Below are 21,217 nucleotides of genomic sequence, written 5' to 3' on the forward strand. Positions count from 1 at the left end.
ACTCCGCTCGCGCCCACCTCGCGCGACCCTGCGCGAGCGGTGTAAAGCGAATTATTTCAAATCATTTCGAGTATATGTATTAATATTTAACTTAATTATGTTTATCGTGCTGGAAAATATTGAAATGGACCTTGAAAGTGCCGTACAAGTGCTTTAATTCCACCTTGTTTAGGCGTATGAAACCTGCAAACATGACTTTGTCGATCGCGCTGAAGCGCGGCGCGCGAAGTTACAACATTCGAGAGGTGCACGACCTCGCGCACTGGCAGAGCCTCAGCGATTACGTCATTTTCGCCGCGCGGACTCTCGCGGCGCGTCAAGTATAAACCAGGCTTTATGTTGTTGAAGGAACTCACCATAGTTCACCTAGCCATACAGCCGTATACCTATAAATGCCCCATGCAGAGAAACGTTGCATAATTATTCCTCCGAGAGAGAAAAAACTTTATATGATTTTTGCAGTAATTCAGTTCCTCTCAGTCATCCAGCTACACAGCTAAATAAGCACTTGCCACATTACTGAAAGTAACAGGTTAGGGCAAATGAAAAACAGCAAAGGCATTTCCTAAGACGCGATTAGATCATTTCGTGAACGACTTAGAGGTTTGTCCTCTGTATAATCACTTTGTGAGCGTCTTGTATAAAAGGGCCATTTTAAACATCGTCTCTCGCTTACGGCCATACCACCCTGAGAACGCCCGATCTCGTCTGATCTCGGAAGCTAAGCAGGGTCGGGCCTGGTTAGTACTTGGATGGGAGACCGCCTGGGAATACCAGGTGCTGTAAGCTTTTTCTCTGCTCATAAGTGTTGACTTTCATCTTTGCTCCTTCTGTCTACTTGCGATTTGTCACTCAGGTTTTTTAAAATTATTCTTACCTCTCTATTACTATCTGCCCCCCCCCTCCCCCTCCCCTGCTCTCCTCTCCTCTCCGCCAAAAACCCCCCAGCATGCAGAAACGTGCGTCCAGCTAAGAGGAAACGTCAAAACGCCGGCTTGGAACTGTGCAATACTGCGCGTGCGCACAGCTGGCGTGCTCCGTCATTTTCGGAGAACACTGCAACGACGTTCGCGAAAGTTTAAACGCCTACTCCGCTCGCGCCCACCTCGCGCGACCCTGCGCGAGCGGTGTAAAGCGAATTATTTCAAATCATTTCGAGTATATGTATTAATATTTAACTTAATTATGTTTATCGTGCTGGAAAATATTGAAATGGACCTTGAAAGTGCCGTACAAGTGCTTTAATTCCACCTTGTTTAGGCGTATGAAACCTGCAAACATGACTTTGTCGATCGCGCTGAAGCGCGGCGCGCGAAGTTACAACATTCGAGAGGTGCACGACCTCGCGCACTGGCAGAGCCTCAGCGATTACGTCATTTTCGCCGCGCGGACTCTCGCGGCGCGTCAAGTATAAACCAGGCTTTATGTTGTTGAAGGAACTCACCATAGTTCACCTAGCCATACAGCCGTATACCTATAAATGCCCCATGCAGAGAAACGTTGCATAATTATTCCTCCGAGAGAGAAAAAACTTTATATGATTTTTGCAGTAATTCAGTTCCTCTCAGTCATCCAGCTACACAGCTAAATAAGCACTTGCCACATTACTGAAAGTAACAGGTTAGGGCAAATGAAAAACAGCAAAGGCATTTCCTAAGACGCGATTAGATCATTTCGTGAACGACTTAGAGGTTTGTCCTCTGTATAATCACTTTGTGAGCGTCTTGTATAAAAGGGCCATTTTAAACATCGTCTCTCGCTTACGGCCATACCACCCTGAGAACGCCCGATCTCGTCTGATCTCGGAAGCTAAGCAGGGTCGGGCCTGGTTAGTACTTGGATGGGAGACCGCCTGGGAATACCAGGTGCTGTAAGCTTTTTCTCTGCTCATAAGTGTTGACTTTCATCTTTGCTCCTTCTGTCTACTTGCGATTTGTCACTCAGGTTTTTTAAAATTATTCTTACCTCTCTATTACTATCTGCCCCCCCCCTCCCCCTCCCCTGCTCTCCTCTCCTCTCCGCCAAAAACCCCCCAGCATGCAGAAACGTGCGTCCAGCTAAGAGGAAACGTCAAAAGGCTTGGAACTGTGCAATACTGCGCGTGCGCACAGCTGGCGTGCTCCGTCATTTTCGGAGAACACTGCAACGACGTTCGCGAAAGTTTAAACGCCTACTCCGCTCGCGCCCACCTCGCGCGACCCTGCGCGAGCGGTGTAAAGCGAATTATTTCAAATCATTTCGAGTATATGTATTAATATTTAACTTAATTATGTTTATCGTGCTGGAAAATATTGAAATGGACCTTGAAAGTGCCGTACAAGTGCTTTAATTCCACCTTGTTTAGGCGTATGAAACCTGCAAACATGACTTTGTCGATCGCGCTGAAGCGCGGCGCGCGAAGTTACAACATTCGAGAGGTGCACGACCTCGCGCACTGGCAGAGCCTCAGCGATTACGTCATTTTCGCCGCGCGGACTCTCGCGGCGCGTCAAGTATAAACCAGGCTTTATGTTGTTGAAGGAACTCACCATAGTTCACCTAGCCATACAGCCGTATACCTATAAATGCCCCATGCAGAGAAACGTTGCATAATTATTCCTCCGAGAGAGAAAAAACTTTATATGATTTTTGCAGTAATTCAGTTCCTCTCAGTCATCCAGCTACACAGCTAAATAAGCACTTGCCACATTACTGAAAGTAACAGGTTAGGGCAAATGAAAAACAGCAAAGGCATTTCCTAAGACGCGATTAGATCATTTCGTGAACGACTTAGAGGTTTGTCCTCTGTATAATCACTTTGTGAGCGTCTTGTATAAAAGGGCCATTTTAAACATCGTCTCTCGCTTACGGCCATACCACCCTGAGAACGCCCGATCTCGTCTGATCTCGGAAGCTAAGCAGGGTGGGGCTTAGTTAGTACTTGGATGGGAGACCGCCTGGGAATACCAGGTGCTGTAAGCTTTTTCTCTGCTCATAAGTGTTGACTTTCATCTTTGCTCCTTCTGTCTACTTGCGATTTGTCACTCAGGTTTTTTAAAATTATTCTTACCTCTCTATTACTATCTGCCCCCCCCTCCCCCTCCCCTGCTCTCCTCTCCTCTCCGCCAAAAACCCCCCAGCATGCAGAAACGTGCGTCCAGCTAAGAGGAAACGTCAAAACGCCGGCTTGGAACTGTGCAATACTGCGCGTGCGCACAGCTGGCGTGCTCCGTCATTTTCGGAGAACACTGCAACGACGTTCGCGAAAGTTTAAACGCCTACTCCGCTCGCGCCCACCTCGCGCGACCCTGCGCGAGCGGTGTAAAGCGAATTATTTCAAATCATTTCGAGTATATGTATTAATATTTAACTTAATTATGTTTATCGTGCTGGAAAATATTGAAATGGACCTTGAAAGTGCCGTACAAGTGCTTTAATTCCACCTTGTTTAGGCGTATGAAACCTGCAAACATGACTTTGTCGATCGCGCTGAAGCGCGGCGCGCGAAGTTACAACATTCGAGAGGTGCACGACCTCGCGCACTGGCAGAGCCTCAGCGATTACGTCATTTTCGCCGCGCGGACTCTCGCGGCGCGTCAAGTATAAACCAGGCTTTATGTTGTTGAAGGAACTCACCATAGTTCACCTAGCCATACAGCCGTATACCTATAAATGCCCCATGCAGAGAAACGTTGCATAATTATTCCTCCGAGAGAGAAAAAACTTTATATGATTTTTGCAGTAATTCAGTTCCTCTCAGTCATCCAGCTACACAGCTAAATAAGCACTTGCCACATTACTGAAAGTAACAGGTTAGGGCAAATGAAAAACAGCAAAGGCATTTCCTAAGACGCGATTAGATCATTTCGTGAACGACTTAGAGGTTTGTCCTCTGTATAATCACTTTGTGAGCGTCTTGTATAAAAGGGCCATTTTAAACATCGTCTCTCGCTTACGGCCATACCACCCTGAGAACGCCCGATCTCGTCTGATCTCGGAAGCTAAGCAGGGTCGGGCCTGGTTAGTACTTGGATGGGAGACCGCCTGGGAATACCAGGTGCTGTAAGCTTTTTCTCTGCTCATAAGTGTTGACTTTCATCTTTGCTCCTTCTGTCTACTTGCGATTTGTCACTCAGGTTTTTTAAAATTATTCTTACCTCTCTATTACTATCTGCCCCCCCCCCCTCCCCCTCCCCTGCTCTCCTCTCCTCTCCGCCAAAAACCCCCCAGCATGCAGAAACGTGCGTCCAGCTAAGAGGAAACGTCAAAACGCCGGCTTGGAACTGTGCAATACTGCGCGTGCGCACAGCTGGCGTGCTCCGTCATTTTCGGAGAACACTGCAACGACGTTCGCGAAAGTTTAAACGCCTACTCCGCTCGCGCCCACCTCGCGCGACCCTGCGCGAGCGGTGTAAAGCGAATTATTTCAAATCATTTCGAGTATATGTATTAATATTTAACTTAATTATGTTTATCGTGCTGGAAAATATTGAAATGGACCTTGAAAGTGCCGTACAAGTGCTTTAATTCCACCTTGTTTAGGCGTATGAAACCTGCAAACATGACTTTGTCGATCGCGCTGAAGCGCGGCGCGCGAAGTTACAACATTCGAGAGGTGCACGACCTCGCGCACTGGCAGAGCCTCAGCGATTACGTCATTTTCGCCGCGCGGACTCTCGCGGCGCGTCAAGTATAAACCAGGCTTTATGTTGTTGAAGGAACTCACCATAGTTCACCTAGCCATACAGCCGTATACCTATAAATGCCCCATGCAGAGAAACGTTGCATAATTATTCCTCCGAGAGAGAAAAAACTTTATATGATTTTTGCAGTAATTCAGTTCCTCTCAGTCATCCAGCTACACAGCTAAATAAGCACTTGCCACATTACTGAAAGTAACAGGTTAGGGCAAATGAAAAACAGCAAAGGCATTTCCTAAGACGCGATTAGATCATTTCGTGAACGACTTAGAGGTTTGTCCTCTGTATAATCACTTTGTGAGCGTCTTGTATAAAAGGGCCATTTTAAACATCGTCTCTCGCTTACGGCCATACCACCCTGAGAACGCCCGATCTCGTCTGATCTCGGAAGCTAAGCAGGGTCGGGCCTGGTTAGTACTTGGATGGGAGACCGCCTGGGAATACCAGGTGCTGTAAGCTTTTTCTCTGCTCATAAGTGTTGACTTTCATCTTTGCTCCTTCTGTCTACTTGCGATTTGTCACTCAGGTTTTTTAAAATTATTCTTACCTCTCTATTACTATCTGCCCCCCCCCCTCCCCCTCCCCTGCTCTCCTCTCCTCTCCGCCAAAAACCCCCCAGCATGCAGAAACGTGCGTCCAGCTAAGAGGAAACGTCAAAACGCCGGCTTGGAACTGTGCAATACTGCGCGTGCGCACAGCTGGCGTGCTCCGTCATTTTCGGAGAACACTGCAACGACGTTCGCGAAAGTTTAAACGCCTACTCCGCTCGCGCCCACCTCGCGCGACCCTGCGCGAGCGGTGTAAAGCGAATTATTTCAAATCATTTCGAGTATATGTATTAATATTTAACTTAATTATGTTTATCGTGCTGGAAAATATTGAAATGGACCTTGAAAGTGCCGTACAAGTGCTTTAATTCCACCTTGTTTAGGCGTATGAAACCTGCAAACATGACTTTGTCGATCGCGCTGAAGCGCGGCGCGCGAAGTTACAACATTCGAGAGGTGCACGACCTCGCGCACTGGCAGAGCCTCAGCGATTACGTCATTTTCGCCGCGCGGACTCTCGCGGCGCGTCAAGTATAAACCAGGCTTTATGTTGTTGAAGGAACTCACCATAGTTCACCTAGCCATACAGCCGTATACCTATAAATGCCCCATGCAGAGAAACGTTGCATAATTATTCCTCCGAGAGAGAAAAAACTTTATATGATTTTTGCAGTAATTCAGTTCCTCTCAGTCATCCAGCTACACAGCTAAATAAGCACTTGCCACATTACTGAAAGTAACAGGTTAGGGCAAATGAAAAACAGCAAAGGCATTTCCTAAGACGCGATTAGATCATTTCGTGAACGACTTAGAGGTTTGTCCTCTGTATAATCACTTTGTGAGCGTCTTGTATAAAAGGGCCATTTTAAACATCGTCTCTCGCTTACGGCCATACCACCCTGAGAACGCCCGATCTCGTCTGATCTCGGAAGCTAAGCAGGGTCGGGCCTGGTTAGTACTTGGATGGGAGACCGCCTGGGAATACCAGGTGCTGTAAGCTTTTTCTCTGCTCATAAGTGTTGACTTTCATCTTTGCTCCTTCTGTCTACTTGCGATTTGTCACTCAGGTTTTTTAAAATTATTCTTACCTCTCTATTACTATCTGCCCCCCCCCCTCCCCCTCCCCTGCTCTCCTCTCCTCTCCGCCAAAAACCCCCCAGCATGCAGAAACGTGCGTCCAGCTAAGAGGAAACGTCAAAACGCCGGCTTGGAACTGTGCAATACTGCGCGTGCGCACAGCTGGCGTGCTCCGTCATTTTCGGAGAACACTGCAACGACGTTCGCGAAAGTTTAAACGCCTACTCCGCTCGCGCCCACCTCGCGCGACCCTGCGCGAGCGGTGTAAAGCGAATTATTTCAAATCATTTCGAGTATATGTATTAATATTTAACTTAATTATGTTTATCGTGCTGGAAAATATTGAAATGGACCTTGAAAGTGCCGTACAAGTGCTTTAATTCCACCTTGTTTAGGCGTATGAAACCTGCAAACATGACTTTGTCGATCGCGCTGAAGCGCGGCGCGCGAAGTTACAACATTCGAGAGGTGCACGACCTCGCGCACTGGCAGAGCCTCAGCGATTACGTCATTTTCGCCGCGCGGACTCTCGCGGCGCGTCAAGTATAAACCAGGCTTTATGTTGTTGAAGGAACTCACCATAGTTCACCTAGCCATACAGCCGTATACCTATAAATGCCCCATGCAGAGAAACGTTGCATAATTATTCCTCCGAGAGAGAAAAAACTTTATATGATTTTTGCAGTAATTCAGTTCCTCTCAGTCATCCAGCTACACAGCTAAATAAGCACTTGCCACATTACTGAAAGTAACAGGTTAGGGCAAATGAAAAACAGCAAAGGCATTTCCTAAGACGCGATTAGATCATTTCGTGAACGACTTAGAGGTTTGTCCTCTGTATAATCACTTTGTGAGCGTCTTGTATAAAAGGGCCATTTTAAACATCGTCTCTCGCTTACGGCCATACCACCCTGAGAACGCCCGATCTCGTCTGATCTCGGAAGCTAAGCAGGGTCGGGCCTGGTTAGTACTTGGATGGGAGACCGCCTGGGAATACCAGGTGCTGTAAGCTTTTTCTCTGCTCATAAGTGTTGACTTTCATCTTTGCTCCTTCTGTCTACTTGCGATTTGTCACTCAGGTTTTTTAAAATTATTCTTACCTCTCTATTACTATCTGCCCCCCCCCCTCCCCCTCCCCTGCTCTCCTCTCCTCTCCGCCAAAAACCCCCCAGCATGCAGAAACGTGCGTCCAGCTAAGAGGAAACGTCAAAACGCCGGCTTGGAACTGTGCAATACTGCGCGTGCGCACAGCTGGCGTGCTCCGTCATTTTCGGAGAACACTGCAACGACGTTCGCGAAAGTTTAAACGCCTACTCCGCTCGCGCCCACCTCGCGCGACCCTGCGCGAGCGGTGTAAAGCGAATTATTTCAAATCATTTCGAGTATATGTATTAATATTTAACTTAATTATGTTTATCGTGCTGGAAAATATTGAAATGGACCTTGAAAGTGCCGTACAAGTGCTTTAATTCCACCTTGTTTAGGCGTATGAAACCTGCAAACATGACTTTGTCGATCGCGCTGAAGCGCGGCGCGCGAAGTTACAACATTCGAGAGGTGCACGACCTCGCGCACTGGCAGAGCCTCAGCGATTACGTCATTTTCGCCGCGCGGACTCTCGCGGCGCGTCAAGTATAAACCAGGCTTTATGTTGTTGAAGGAACTCACCATAGTTCACCTAGCCATACAGCCGTATACCTATAAATGCCCCATGCAGAGAAACGTTGCATAATTATTCCTCCGAGAGAGAAAAAACTTTATATGATTTTTGCAGTAATTCAGTTCCTCTCAGTCATCCAGCTACACAGCTAAATAAGCACTTGCCACATTACTGAAAGTAACAGGTTAGGGCAAATGAAAAACAGCAAAGGCATTTCCTAAGACGCGATTAGATCATTTCGTGAACGACTTAGAGGTTTGTCCTCTGTATAATCACTTTGTGAGCGTCTTGTATAAAAGGGCCATTTTAAACATCGTCTCTCGCTTACGGCCATACCACCCTGAGAACGCCCGATCTCGTCTGATCTCGGAAGCTAAGCAGGGTCGGGCCTGGTTAGTACTTGGATGGGAGACCGCCTGGGAATACCAGGTGCTGTAAGCTTTTTCTCTGCTCATAAGTGTTGACTTTCATCTTTGCTCCTTCTGTCTACTTGCGATTTGTCACTCAGGTTTTTTAAAATTATTCTTACCTCTCTATTACTATCTGCCCCCCCCCCCTCCCCCTCCCCTGCTCTCCTCTCCTCTCCGCCAAAAACCCCCCAGCATGCAGAAACGTGCGTCCAGCTAAGAGGAAACGTCAAAACGCCGGCTTGGAACTGTGCAATACTGCGCGTGCGCACAGCTGGCGTGCTCCGTCATTTTCGGAGAACACTGCAACGACGTTCGCGAAAGTTTAAACGCCTACTCCGCTCGCGCCCACCTCGCGCGACCCTGCGCGAGCGGTGTAAAGCGAATTATTTCAAATCATTTCGAGTATATGTATTAATATTTAACTTAATTATGTTTATCGTGCTGGAAAATATTGAAATGGACCTTGAAAGTGCCGTACAAGTGCTTTAATTCCACCTTGTTTAGGCGTATGAAACCTGCAAACATGACTTTGTCGATCGCGCTGAAGCGCGGCGCGCGAAGTTACAACATTCGAGAGGTGCACGACCTCGCGCACTGGCAGAGCCTCAGCGATTACGTCATTTTCGCCGCGCGGACTCTCGCGGCGCGTCAAGTATAAACCAGGCTTTATGTTGTTGAAGGAACTCACCATAGTTCACCTAGCCATACAGCCGTATACCTATAAATGCCCCATGCAGAGAAACGTTGCATAATTATTCCTCCGAGAGAGAAAAAACTTTATATGATTTTTGCAGTAATTCAGTTCCTCTCAGTCATCCAGCTACACAGCTAAATAAGCACTTGCCACATTACTGAAAGTAACAGGTTAGGGCAAATGAAAAACAGCAAAGGCATTTCCTAAGACGCGATTAGATCATTTCGTGAACGACTTAGAGGTTTGTCCTCTGTATAATCACTTTGTGAGCGTCTTGTATAAAAGGGCCATTTTAAACATCGTCTCTCGCTTACGGCCATACCACCCTGAGAACGCCCGATCTCGTCTGATCTCGGAAGCTAAGCAGGGTCGGGCCTGGTTAGTACTTGGATGGGAGACCGCCTGGGAATACCAGGTGCTGTAAGCTTTTTCTCTGCTCATAAGTGTTGACTTTCATCTTTGCTCCTTCTGTCTACTTGCGATTTGTCACTCAGGTTTTTTAAAATTATTCTTACCTCTCTATTACTATCTGCCCCCCCCCCCTCCCCCTCCCCTGCTCTCCTCTCCTCTCCGCCAAAAACCCCCCAGCATGCAGAAACGTGCGTCCAGCTAAGAGGAAACGTCAAAACGCCGGCTTGGAACTGTGCAATACTGCGCGTGCGCACAGCTGGCGTGCTCCGTCATTTTCGGAGAACACTGCAACGACGTTCGCGAAAGTTTAAACGCCTACTCCGCTCGCGCCCACCTCGCGCGACCCTGCGCGAGCGGTGTAAAGCGAATTATTTCAAATCATTTCGAGTATATGTATTAATATTTAACTTAATTATGTTTATCGTGCTGGAAAATATTGAAATGGACCTTGAAAGTGCCGTACAAGTGCTTTAATTCCACCTTGTTTAGGCGTATGAAACCTGCAAACATGACTTTGTCGATCGCGCTGAAGCGCGGCGCGCGAAGTTACAACATTCGAGAGGTGCACGACCTCGCGCACTGGCAGAGCCTCAGCGATTACGTCATTTTCGCCGCGCGGACTCTCGCGGCGCGTCAAGTATAAACCAGGCTTTATGTTGTTGAAGGAACTCACCATAGTTCACCTAGCCATACAGCCGTATACCTATAAATGCCCCATGCAGAGAAACGTTGCATAATTATTCCTCCGAGAGAGAAAAAACTTTATATGATTTTTGCAGTAATTCAGTTCCTCTCAGTCATCCAGCTACACAGCTAAATAAGCACTTGCCACATTACTGAAAGTAACAGGTTAGGGCAAATGAAAAACAGCAAAGGCATTTCCTAAGACGCGATTAGATCATTTCGTGAACGACTTAGAGGTTTGTCCTCTGTATAATCACTTTGTGAGCGTCTTGTATAAAAGGGCCATTTTAAACATCGTCTCTCGCTTACGGCCATACCACCCTGAGAACGCCCGATCTCGTCTGATCTCGGAAGCTAAGCAGGGTCGGGCCTGGTTAGTACTTGGATGGGAGACCGCCTGGGAATACCAGGTGCTGTAAGCTTTTTCTCTGCTCATAAGTGTTGACTTTCATCTTTGCTCCTTCTGTCTACTTGCGATTTGTCACTCAGGTTTTTTAAAATTATTCTTACCTCTCTATTACTATCTGCCCCCCCCCTCCCCCTCCCCTGCTCTCCTCTCCTCTCCGCCAAAAACCCCCCAGCATGCAGAAACGTGCGTCCAGCTAAGAGGAAACGTCAAAACGCCGGCTTGGAACTGTGCAATACTGCGCGTGCGCACAGCTGGCGTGCTCCGTCATTTTCGGAGAACACTGCAACGACGTTCGCGAAAGTTTAAACGCCTACTCCGCTCGCGCCCACCTCCGCGCGACCCTGCGCGAGCGGTGTAAAGCGAATTATTTCAAATCATTTCGAGTATATGTATTAATATTTAACTTAATTATGTTTATCGTGCTGGAAAATATTGAAATGGACCTTGAAAGTGCCGTACAAGTGCTTTAATTCCACCTTGTTTAGGCGTATGAAACCTGCAAACATGACTTTGTCGATCGCGCTGAAGCGCGGCGCGCGAAGTTACAACATTCGAGAGGTGCACGACCTCGCGCACTGGCAGAGCCTCAGCGATTACGTCATTTTCGCCGCGCGGACTCTCGCGGCGCGTCAAGTATAAACCAGGCTTTATGTTGTTGAAGGAACTCACCATAGTTCACCTAGCCATACAGCCGTATACCTATAAATGCCCCATGCAGAGAAACGTTGCATAATTATTCCTCCGAGAGAGAAAAAACTTTATATGATTTTTGCAGTAATTCAGTTCCTCTCAGTCATCCAGCTACACAGCTAAATAAGCACTTGCCACATTACTGAAAGTAACAGGTTAGGGCAAATGAAAAACAGCAAAGGCATTTCCTAAGACGCGATTAGATCATTTCGTGAACGACTTAGAGGTTTGTCCTCTGTATAATCACTTTGTGAGCGTCTTGTATAAAAGGGCCATTTTAAACATCGTCTCTCGCTTACGGCCATACCACCCTGAGAACGCCCGATCTCGTCTGATCTCGGAAGCTAAGCAGGGTCGGGCCTGGTTAGTACTTGGATGGGAGACCGCCTGGGAATACCAGGTGCTGTAAGCTTTTTCTCTGCTCATAAGTGTTGACTTTCATCTTTGCTCCTTCTGTCTACTTGCGATTTGTCACTCAGGTTTTTTAAAATTATTCTTACCTCTCTATTACTATCTGCCCCCCCCTCCCCCTCCCCTGCTCTCCTCTCCTCTCCGCCAAAAACCCCCCAGCATGCAGAAACGTGCGTCCAGCTAAGAGGAAACGTCAAAACGCCGGCTTGGAACTGTGCAATACTGCGCGTGCGCACAGCTGGCGTGCTCCGTCATTTTCGGAGAACACTGCAACGACGTTCGCGAAAGTTTAAACGCCTACTCCGCTCGCGCCCACCTCGCGCGACCCTGCGCGAGCGGTGTAAAGCGAATTATTTCAAATCATTTCGAGTATATGTATTAATATTTAACTTAATTATGTTTATCGTGCTGGAAAATATTGAAATGGACCTTGAAAGTGCCGTACAAGTGCTTTAATTCCACCTTGTTTAGGCGTATGAAACCTGCAAACATGACTTTGTCGATCGCGCTGAAGCGCGGCGCGCGAAGTTACAACATTCGAGAGGTGCACGACCTCGCGCACTGGCAGAGCCTCAGCGATTACGTCATTTTCGCCGCGCGGACTCTCGCGGCGCGTCAAGTATAAACCAGGCTTTATGTTGTTGAAGGAACTCACCATAGTTCACCTAGCCATACAGCCGTATACCTATAAATGCCCCATGCAGAGAAACGTTGCATAATTATTCCTCCGAGAGAGAAAAAACTTTATATGATTTTTGCAGTAATTCAGTTCCTCTCAGTCATCCAGCTACACAGCTAAATAAGCACTTGCCACATTACTGAAAGTAACAGGTTAGGGCAAATGAAAAACAGCAAAGGCATTTCCTAAGACGCGATTAGATCATTTCGTGAACGACTTAGAGGTTTGTCCTCTGTATAATCACTTTGTGAGCGTCTTGTATAAAAGGGCCATTTTAAACATCGTCTCTCGCTTACGGCCATACCACCCTGAGAACGCCCGATCTCGTCTGATCTCGGAAGCTAAGCAGGGTCGGGCCTGGTTAGTACTTGGATGGGAGACCGCCTGGGAATACCAGGTGCTGTAAGCTTTTTCTCTGCTCATAAGTGTTGACTTTCATCTTTGCTCCTTCTGTCTACTTGCGATTTGTCACTCAGGTTTTTTAAAATTATTCTTACCTCTCTATTACTATCTGCCCCCCCCTCCCCCTCCCCTGCTCTCCTCTCCTCTCCGCCAAAAACCCCCCAGCATGCAGAAACGTGCGTCCAGCTAAGAGGAAACGTCAAAACGCCGGCTTGGAACTGTGCAATACTGCGCGTGCGCACAGCTGGCGTGCTCCGTCATTTTCGGAGAACACTGCAACGACGTTCGCGAAAGTTTAAACGCCTACTCCGCTCGCGCCCACCTCGCGCGACCCTGCGCGAGCGGTGTAAAGCGAATTATTTCAAATCATTTCGAGTATATGTATTAATATTTAACTTAATTATGTTTATCGTGCTGGAAAATATTGAAATGGACCTTGAAAGTGCCGTACAAGTGCTTTAATTCCACCTTGTTTAGGCGTATGAAACCTGCAAACATGACTTTGTCGATCGCGCTGAAGCGCGGCGCGCGAAGTTACAACATTCGAGAGGTGCACGACCTCGCGCACTGGCAGAGCCTCAGCGATTACGTCATTTTCGCCGCGCGGACTCTCGCGGCGCGTCAAGTATAAACCAGGCTTTATGTTGTTGAAGGAACTCACCATAGTTCACCTAGCCATACAGCCGTATACCTATAAATGCCCCATGCAGAGAAACGTTGCATAATTATTCCTCCGAGAGAGAAAAAACTTTATATGATTTTTGCAGTAATTCAGTTCCTCTCAGTCATCCAGCTACACAGCTAAATAAGCACTTGCCACATTACTGAAAGTAACAGGTTAGGGCAAATGAAAAACAGCAAAGGCATTTCCTAAGACGCGATTAGATCATTTCGTGAACGACTTAGAGGTTTGTCCTCTGTATAATCACTTTGTGAGCGTCTTGTATAAAAGGGCCATTTTAAACATCGTCTCTCGCTTACGGCCATACCACCCTGAGAACGCCCGATCTCGTCTGATCTCGGAAGCTAAGCAGGGTCGGGCCTAGTTAGTACTTGGATGGGAGACCGCCTGGGAATACCAGGTGCTGTAAGCTTTTTCTCTGCTCATAAGTGTTGACTTTCATCTTTGCTCCTTCTGTCTACTTGCGATTTGTCACTCAGGTTTTTTAAAATTATTCTTACCTCTCTATTACTATCTGCCCCCCCCTCCCCCTCCCCTGCTCTCCTCTCCTCTCCGCCAAAAACCCCCCAGCATGCAGAAACGTGCGTCCAGCTAAGAGGAAACGTCAAAACGCCGGCTTGGAACTGTGCAATACTGCGCGTGCGCACAGCTGGCGTGCTCCGTCATTTTCGGAGAACACTGCAACGACGTTCGCGAAAGTTTAAACGCCTACTCCGCTCGCGCCCACCTCGCGCGACCCTGCGCGAGCGGTGTAAAGCGAATTATTTCAAATCATTTCGAGTATATGTATTAATATTTAACTTAATTATGTTTATCGTGCTGGAAAATATTGAAATGGACCTTGAAAGTGCCGTACAAGTGCTTTAATTCCACCTTGTTTAGGCGTATGAAACCTGCAAACATGACTTTGTCGATCGCGCTGAAGCGCGGCGCGCGAAGTTACAACATTCGAGAGGTGCACGACCTCGCGCACTGGCAGAGCCTCAGCGATTACGTCATTTTCGCCGCGCGGACTCTCGCGGCGCGTCAAGTATAAACCAGGCTTTATGTTGTTGAAGGAACTCACCATAGTTCACCTAGCCATACAGCCGTATACCTATAAATGCCCCATGCAGAGAAACGTTGCATAATTATTCCTCCGAGAGAGAAAAAACTTTATATGATTTTTGCAGTAATTCAGTTCCTCTCAGTCATCCAGCTACACAGCTAAATAAGCACTTGCCACATTACTGAAAGTAACAGGTTAGGGCAAATGAAAAACAGCAAAGGCATTTCCTAAGACGCGATTAGATCATTTCGTGAACGACTTAGAGGTTTGTCCTCTGTATAATCACTTTGTGAGCGTCTTGTATAAAAGGGCCATTTTAAACATCGTCTCTCGCTTACGGCCATACCACCCTGAGAACGCCCGATCTCGTCTGATCTCGGAAGCTAAGCAGGGTCGGGCCTGGTTAGTACTTGGATGGGAGACCGCCTGGGAATACCAGGTGCTGTAAGCTTTTTCTCTGCTCATAAGTGTTGACTTTCATCTTTGCTCCTTCTGTCTACTTGCGATTTGTCACTCAGGTTTTTTAAAATTATTCTTACCTCTCTATTACTATCTGCCCCCCCCCTCCCCCTCCCCTGCTCTCCTCTCCTCTCCGCCAAAAACCCCCCAGCATGCAGAAACGTGCGTCCAGCTAAGAGGAAACGTCAAAACGCCGGCTTGGAACTGTGCAATACTGCGCGTGCGCACAGCTGGCGTGCTCCGTCATTTTCGGAGAACACTGCAACGACGTTCGCGAAAGTTTAAACGCCTACTCCGCTCGCGCCCACCTCGCGCGACCCTGCGCGAGCGGTGTAAAGCGAATTATTTCAAATCATTTCGAGTATATGTATTAATATTTAACTTAATTATGTTTATCGTGCTGGAAAATATTGAAATGGACCTTGAAAGTGCCGTACAAGTGCTTTAATTCCACCTTGTTTAGGCGTATGAAACCTGCAAACATGACTTTGTCGATCGCGCTGAAGCGCGGCGCGCGAAGTTACAACATTCGAGAGGTGCACGACCTCGCGCACTGGCAGAGCCTCAGCGATTACGTCATTTTCGCCGCGCGGACTCTCGCGGCGCGTCAAGTATAAACCAGGCTTTATGTTGTTGAAGGAACTCACCATAGTTCACCTAGCCATACAGCCGTATACCTATAAATGCCCCATGCAGAGAAACGTTGCATAATTATTCCTCCGAGAGAGAAAAAACTTTATATGATTTTTGCAGTAATTCAGTTCCTCTCAGTCATCCAGCTACACAGCTAAATAAGCACTTGCCACATTACTGAAAGTAACAGGTTAGGGCAAATGAAAAACAGCAAAGGCATTTCCTAAGACGCGATTAGATCATTTCGTGAACGACTTAGAGGTTTGTCCTCTGTATAATCACTTTGTGAGCGTCTTGTATAAAAGGGCCATTTTAAACATCGTCTCTCGCTTACGGCCATACCACCCTGAGAACGCCCGATCTCGTCTGATCTCGGAAGCTAAGCAGGGTCGGGCCTGGTTAGTACTTGGATGGGAGACCGCCTGGGAATACCAGGTGCTGTAAGCTTTTTCTCTGCTCATAAGTGTTGACTTTCATCTTTGCTCCTTCTGTCTACTTGCGATTTGTCACTCAGGTTTTTTAAAATTATTCTTACCTCTCTATTACTATCTGCCCCCCCCCTCCCCCTCCCCTGCTCTCCTCTCCTCTCCGCCAAAAACCCCCCAGCATGCAGAAACGTGCGTCCAGCTAAGAGGAAACGTCAAAACGCCGGCTTGGAACTGTGCAATACTGCGCGTGCGCACAGCTGGCGTGCTCCGTCATTTTCGGAGAACACTGCAACGACGTTCGCGAAAGTTTAAACGCCTACTCCGCTCGCGCCCACCTCGCGCGACCCTGCGCGAGCGGTGTAAAGCGAATTATTTCAAATCATTTCGAGTATATGTATTAATATTTAACTTAATTATGTTTATCGTGCTGGAAAATATTGAAATGGACCTTGAAAGTGCCGTACAAGTGCTTTAATTCCACCTTGTTTAGGCGTATGAAACCTGCAAACATGACTTTGTCGATCGCGCTGAAGCGCGGCGCGCGAAGTTACAACATTCGAGAGGTGCACGACCTCGCGCACTGGCAGAGCCTCAGCGATTACGTCATTTTCGCCGCGCGGACTCTCGCGGCGCGTCAAGTATAAACCAGGCTTTATGTTGTTGAAGGAACTCACCATAGTTCACCTAGCCATACAGCCGTATACCTATAAATGCCCCATGCAGAGAAACGTTGCATAATTATTCCTCCGAGAGAGAAAAAACTTTATATGATTTTTGCAGTAATTCAGTTCCTCTCAGTCATCCAGCTACACAGCTAAATAAGCACTTGCCACATTACTGAAAGTAACAGGTTAGGGCAAATGAAAAACAGCAAAGGCATTTCCTAAGACGCGATTAGATCATTTCGTGAACGACTTAGAGGTTTGTCCTCTGTATAATCACTTTGTGAGCGTCTTGTATAAAAGGGCCATTTTAAACATCGTCTCTCGCTTACGGCCATACCACCCTGAGAACGCCCGATCTCGTCTGATCTCGGAAGCTAAGCAGGGTCGGGCCTGGTTAGTACTTGGATGGGAGACCGCCTGGGAATACCAGGTGCTGTAAGCTTTTTCTCTGCTCATAAGTGTTGACTTTCATCTTTGCTCCTTCTGTCTACTTGCGATTTGTCACTCAGGTTTTTTAAAATTATTCTTACCTCTCTATTACTATCTGCCCCCCCCCTCCCCCTCCCCTGCTCTCCTCTCCTCTCCGCCAAAAACCCCCCAGCATGCAGAAACGTGCGTCCAGCTAAGAGGAAACGTCAAAACGCCGGCTTGGAACTGTGCAATACTGCGCGTGCGCACAGCTGGCGTGCTCCGTCATTTTCGGAGAACACTGCAACGACGTTCGCGAAAGTTTAAACGCCTACTCCGCTCGCGCCCACCTCGCGCGACCCTGCGCGAGCGGTGTAAAGCGAATTATTTCAAATCATTTCGAGTATATGTATTAATATTTAACTTAATTATGTTTATCGTGCTGGAAAATATTGAAATGGACCTTGAAAGTGCCGTACAAGTGCTTTAATTCCACCTTGTTTAGGCGTATGAAACCTGCAAACATGACTTTGTCGATCGCGCTGAAGCGCGGCGCGCGAAGTTACAACATTCGAGAGGTGCACGACCTCGCGCACTGGCAGAGCCTCAGCGATTACGTCATTTTCGCCGCGCGGACTCTCGCGGCGCGTCAAGTATAAACCAGGCTTTATGTTGTTGAAGGAACTCACCATAGTTCACCTAGCCATACAGCCGTATACCTATAAATGCCCCATGCAGAGAAACGTTGCATAATTATTCCTCCGAGAGAGAAAAAACTTTATATGATTTTTGCAGTAATTCAGTTCCTCTCAGTCATCCAGCTACACAGCTAAATAAGCACTTGCCACATTACTGAAAGTAACAGGTTAGGGCAAATGAAAAACAGCAAAGGCATTTCCTAAGACGCGATTAGATCATTTCGTGAACGACTTAGAGGTTTGTCCTCTGTATAATCACTTTGTGAGCGTCTTGTATAAAAGGGCCATTTTAAACATCGTCTCTCGCTTACGGCCATACCACCCTGAGAACGCCCGATCTCGTCTGATCTCGGAAGCTAAGCAGGGTCGGGCCTGGTTAGTACTTGGATGGGAGACCGCCTGGGAATACCAGGTGCTGTAAGCTTTTTCTCTGCTCATAAGTGTTGACTTTCATCTTTGCTCCTTCTGTCTACTTGCGATTTGTCACTCAGGTTTTTTAAAATTATTCTTACCTCTCTATTACTATCTGCCCCCCCCCCCTCCCCCTCCCCTGCTCTCCTCTCCTCTCCGCCAAAAACCCCCCAGCATGCAGAAACGTGCGTCCAGCTAAGAGGAAACGTCAAAACGCCGGCTTGGAACTGTGCAATACTGCGCGTGCGCACAGCTGGCGTGCTCCGTCATTTTCGGAGAACACTGCAACGACGTTCGCGAAAGTTTAAACGCCTACTCCGCTCGCGCCCACCTCGCGCGACCCTGCGCGAGCGGTGTAAAGCGAATTATTTCAAATCATTTCGAGTATATGTATTAATATTTAACTTAATTATGTTTATCGTGCTGGAAAATATTGAAATGGACCTTGAAAGTGCCGTACAAGTGCTTTAATTCCACCTTGTTTAGGCGTATGAAACCTGCAAACATGACTTTGTCGATCGCGCTGAAGCGCGGCGCGCGAAGTTACAACATTCGAGAGGTGCACGACCTCGCGCACTGGCAGAGCCTCAGCGATTACGTCATTTTCGCCGCGCGGACTCTCGCGGCGCGTCAAGTATAAACCAGGCTTTATGTTGTTGAAGGAACTCACCATAGTTCACCTAGCCATACAGCCGTATACCTATAAATGCCCCATGCAGAGAAACGTTGCATAATTATTCCTCCGAGAGAGAAAAAACTTTATATGATTTTTGCAGTAATTCAGTTCCTCTCAGTCATCCAGCTACACAGCTAAATAAGCACTTGCCACATTACTGAAAGTAACAGGTTAGGGCAAATGAAAAACAGCAAAGGCATTTCCTAAGACGCGATTAGATCATTTCGTGAACGACTTAGAGGTTTGTCCTCTGTATAATCACTTTGTGAGCGTCTTGTATAAAAGGGCCATTTTAAACATCGTCTCTCGCTTACGGCCATACCACCCTGAGAACGCCCGATCTCGTCTGATCTCGGAAGCTAAGCAGGGTCGGGCCTGGTTAGTACTTGGATGGGAGACCGCCTGGGAATACCAGGTGCTGTAAGCTTTTTCTCTGCTCATAAGTGTTGACTTTCATCTTTGCTCCTTCTGTCTACTTGCGATTTGTCACTCAGGTTTTTTAAAATTATTCTTACCTCTCTATTACTATCTGCCCCCCCCCCCCTCCCCCTCCCCTGCTCTCCTCTCCTCTCCGCCAAAAACCCCCCAGCATGCAGAAACGTGCGTCCAGCTAAGAGGAAACGTCAAAACGCCGGCTTGGAACTGTGCAATACTGCGCGTGCGCACAGCTGGCGTGCTCCGTCATTTTCGGAGAACACTGCAACGACGTTCGCGAAAGTTTAAACGCCTACTCCGCTCGCGCCCACCTCGCGCGACCCTGCGCGAGCGGTGTAAAGCGAATTATTTCAAATCATTTCGAGTATATGTATTAATATTTAACTTAATTATGTTTATCGTGCTGGAAAATATTGAAATGGACCTTGAAAGTGCCGTACAAGTGCTTTAATTCCACCTTGTTTAGGCGTATGAAACCTGCAAACATGACTTTGTCGATCGCGCTGAAGCGCGGCGCGCGAAGTTACAACATTCGAGAGGTGCACGACCTCGCGCACTGGCAGAGCCTCAGCGATTACGTCATTTTCGCCGCGCGGACTCTCGCGGCGCGTCAAGTATAAACCAGGCTTTATGTTGTTGAAGGAACTCACCATAGTTCACCTAGCCATACAGCCGTATACCTATAAATGCCCCATGCAGAGAAACGTTGCATAATTATTCCTCCGAGAGAGAAAAAACTTTATATGATTTTTGCAGTAATTCAGTTCCTCTCAGTCATCCAGCTACACAGCTAAATAAGCACTTGCCACATTACTGAAAGTAACAGGTTAGGGCAAATGAAAAACAGCAAAGGCATTTCCTAAGACGCGATTAGATCATTTCGTGAACGACTTAGAGGTTTGTCCTCTGTATAATCACTTTGTGAGCGTCTTGTATAAAAGGGCCATTTTAAACATCGTCTCTCGCTTACGGCCATACCACCCTGAGAACGCCCGATCTCGTCTGATCTCGGAAGCTAAGCAGGGTCGGGCCTGGTTAGTACTTGGATGGGAGACCGCCTGGGAATACCAGGTGCTGTAAGCTTTTTCTCTGCTCATAAGTGTTGACTTTCATCTTTGCTCCTTCTGTCTACTTGCGATTTGTCACTCAGGTTTTTTAAAATTATTCTTACCTCTCTATTACTATCTGCCCCCCCCTCCCCCTCCCCTGCTCTCCTCTCCTCTCCGCCAAAAACCCCCCAGCATGCAGAAACGTGCGTCCAGCTAAGAGGAAACGTCAAAACGCCGGCTTGGAACTGTGCAATACTGCGCGTGCGCACAGCTGGCGTGCTCCGTCATTTTCGGAGAACACTGCAACGACGTTCGCGAAAGTTTAAACGCCTACTCCGCTCGCGCCCACCTCGCGCGACCCTGCGCGAGCGGTGTAAAGCGAATTATTTCAAATCATTTCGAGTATATGTATTAATATTTAACTTAATTATGTTTATCGTGCTGGAAAATATTGAAATGGACCTTGAAAGTGCCGTACAAGTGCTTTAATTCCACCTTGTTTAGGCGTATGAAACCTGCAAACATGACTTTGTCGATCGCGCTGAAGCGCGGCGCGCGAAGTTACAACATTCGAGAGGTGCACGACCTCGCGCACTGGCAGAGCCTCAGCGATTACGTCATTTTCGCCGCGCGGACTCTCGCGGCGCGTCAAGTATAAACCAGGCTTTATGTTGTTGAAGGAACTCACCATAGTTCACCTAGCCATACAGCCGTATACCTATAAATGCCCCATGCAGAGAAACGTTGCATAATTATTCCTCCGAGAGAGAAAAAACTTTATATGATTTTTGCAGTAATTCAGTTCCTCTCAGTCATCCAGCTACACAGCTAAATAAGCACTTGCCACATTACTGAAAGTAACAGGTTAGGG

The 21,217-nt window shown here is 47.5% G+C and overlaps 19 non-coding genes across 19 annotated transcripts; all 19 read left to right on the forward strand.

Moving 5' to 3' along the window:
* The first annotated feature begins 670 nt into the window (after nucleotides 1-670).
* Nucleotides 671-789, forward strand: LOC143507941 (5S ribosomal RNA). The gene has a single exon (XR_013129034.1). It is a non-coding gene; the product is annotated as a 5S ribosomal RNA (ribosomal RNA).
* A 969-nt stretch (nucleotides 790-1,758) lies between these two features.
* Nucleotides 1,759-1,877, forward strand: LOC143507953 (5S ribosomal RNA). The gene has a single exon (XR_013129045.1). It is a non-coding gene; the product is annotated as a 5S ribosomal RNA (ribosomal RNA).
* Nucleotides 1,878-2,842: 965 nt separating this feature from the next.
* LOC143507968 (5S ribosomal RNA) lies at nucleotides 2,843-2,961 on the forward strand. The gene has a single exon (XR_013129060.1). It is a non-coding gene; the product is annotated as a 5S ribosomal RNA (ribosomal RNA).
* Nucleotides 2,962-3,929: 968 nt separating this feature from the next.
* LOC143507964 (5S ribosomal RNA) lies at nucleotides 3,930-4,048 on the forward strand. Its single transcript, XR_013129056.1, has one exon. It is a non-coding gene; the product is annotated as a 5S ribosomal RNA (ribosomal RNA).
* Nucleotides 4,049-5,019: 971 nt separating this feature from the next.
* LOC143507969 (5S ribosomal RNA) lies at nucleotides 5,020-5,138 on the forward strand. The gene has a single exon (XR_013129061.1). It is a non-coding gene; the product is annotated as a 5S ribosomal RNA (ribosomal RNA).
* A 970-nt stretch (nucleotides 5,139-6,108) lies between these two features.
* LOC143507970 (5S ribosomal RNA) lies at nucleotides 6,109-6,227 on the forward strand. The gene has a single exon (XR_013129062.1). It is a non-coding gene; the product is annotated as a 5S ribosomal RNA (ribosomal RNA).
* Nucleotides 6,228-7,197: 970 nt separating this feature from the next.
* On the forward strand, nucleotides 7,198-7,316 carry LOC143507942 (5S ribosomal RNA). The gene has a single exon (XR_013129035.1). It is a non-coding gene; the product is annotated as a 5S ribosomal RNA (ribosomal RNA).
* A 970-nt stretch (nucleotides 7,317-8,286) lies between these two features.
* LOC143507943 (5S ribosomal RNA) lies at nucleotides 8,287-8,405 on the forward strand. The gene has a single exon (XR_013129036.1). It is a non-coding gene; the product is annotated as a 5S ribosomal RNA (ribosomal RNA).
* A 971-nt stretch (nucleotides 8,406-9,376) lies between these two features.
* LOC143507944 (5S ribosomal RNA) lies at nucleotides 9,377-9,495 on the forward strand. Its single transcript, XR_013129037.1, has one exon. It is a non-coding gene; the product is annotated as a 5S ribosomal RNA (ribosomal RNA).
* A 971-nt stretch (nucleotides 9,496-10,466) lies between these two features.
* LOC143507946 (5S ribosomal RNA) lies at nucleotides 10,467-10,585 on the forward strand. Its single transcript, XR_013129038.1, has one exon. It is a non-coding gene; the product is annotated as a 5S ribosomal RNA (ribosomal RNA).
* Nucleotides 10,586-11,555: 970 nt separating this feature from the next.
* Nucleotides 11,556-11,674, forward strand: LOC143507947 (5S ribosomal RNA). The gene has a single exon (XR_013129039.1). It is a non-coding gene; the product is annotated as a 5S ribosomal RNA (ribosomal RNA).
* Nucleotides 11,675-12,642: 968 nt separating this feature from the next.
* LOC143507948 (5S ribosomal RNA) lies at nucleotides 12,643-12,761 on the forward strand. The gene has a single exon (XR_013129040.1). It is a non-coding gene; the product is annotated as a 5S ribosomal RNA (ribosomal RNA).
* A 968-nt stretch (nucleotides 12,762-13,729) lies between these two features.
* Nucleotides 13,730-13,848, forward strand: LOC143507965 (5S ribosomal RNA). Its single transcript, XR_013129057.1, has one exon. It is a non-coding gene; the product is annotated as a 5S ribosomal RNA (ribosomal RNA).
* Nucleotides 13,849-14,816: 968 nt separating this feature from the next.
* Nucleotides 14,817-14,935, forward strand: LOC143507949 (5S ribosomal RNA). The gene has a single exon (XR_013129041.1). It is a non-coding gene; the product is annotated as a 5S ribosomal RNA (ribosomal RNA).
* Nucleotides 14,936-15,904: 969 nt separating this feature from the next.
* Nucleotides 15,905-16,023, forward strand: LOC143507950 (5S ribosomal RNA). Its single transcript, XR_013129042.1, has one exon. It is a non-coding gene; the product is annotated as a 5S ribosomal RNA (ribosomal RNA).
* A 969-nt stretch (nucleotides 16,024-16,992) lies between these two features.
* Nucleotides 16,993-17,111, forward strand: LOC143507951 (5S ribosomal RNA). The gene has a single exon (XR_013129043.1). It is a non-coding gene; the product is annotated as a 5S ribosomal RNA (ribosomal RNA).
* A 969-nt stretch (nucleotides 17,112-18,080) lies between these two features.
* Nucleotides 18,081-18,199, forward strand: LOC143507952 (5S ribosomal RNA). Its single transcript, XR_013129044.1, has one exon. It is a non-coding gene; the product is annotated as a 5S ribosomal RNA (ribosomal RNA).
* A 971-nt stretch (nucleotides 18,200-19,170) lies between these two features.
* LOC143507954 (5S ribosomal RNA) lies at nucleotides 19,171-19,289 on the forward strand. Its single transcript, XR_013129046.1, has one exon. It is a non-coding gene; the product is annotated as a 5S ribosomal RNA (ribosomal RNA).
* A 972-nt stretch (nucleotides 19,290-20,261) lies between these two features.
* LOC143507955 (5S ribosomal RNA) lies at nucleotides 20,262-20,380 on the forward strand. Its single transcript, XR_013129047.1, has one exon. It is a non-coding gene; the product is annotated as a 5S ribosomal RNA (ribosomal RNA).
* Nucleotides 20,381-21,217: the final 837 nt, after the last annotated feature.

This window comes from Brachyhypopomus gauderio, unplaced genomic scaffold (genome assembly GCF_052324685.1).
Source record: "Brachyhypopomus gauderio isolate BG-103 unplaced genomic scaffold, BGAUD_0.2 sc768, whole genome shotgun sequence".
NCBI classification, from domain to species: Eukaryota; Metazoa; Chordata; class Actinopteri; order Gymnotiformes; family Hypopomidae; genus Brachyhypopomus; species Brachyhypopomus gauderio.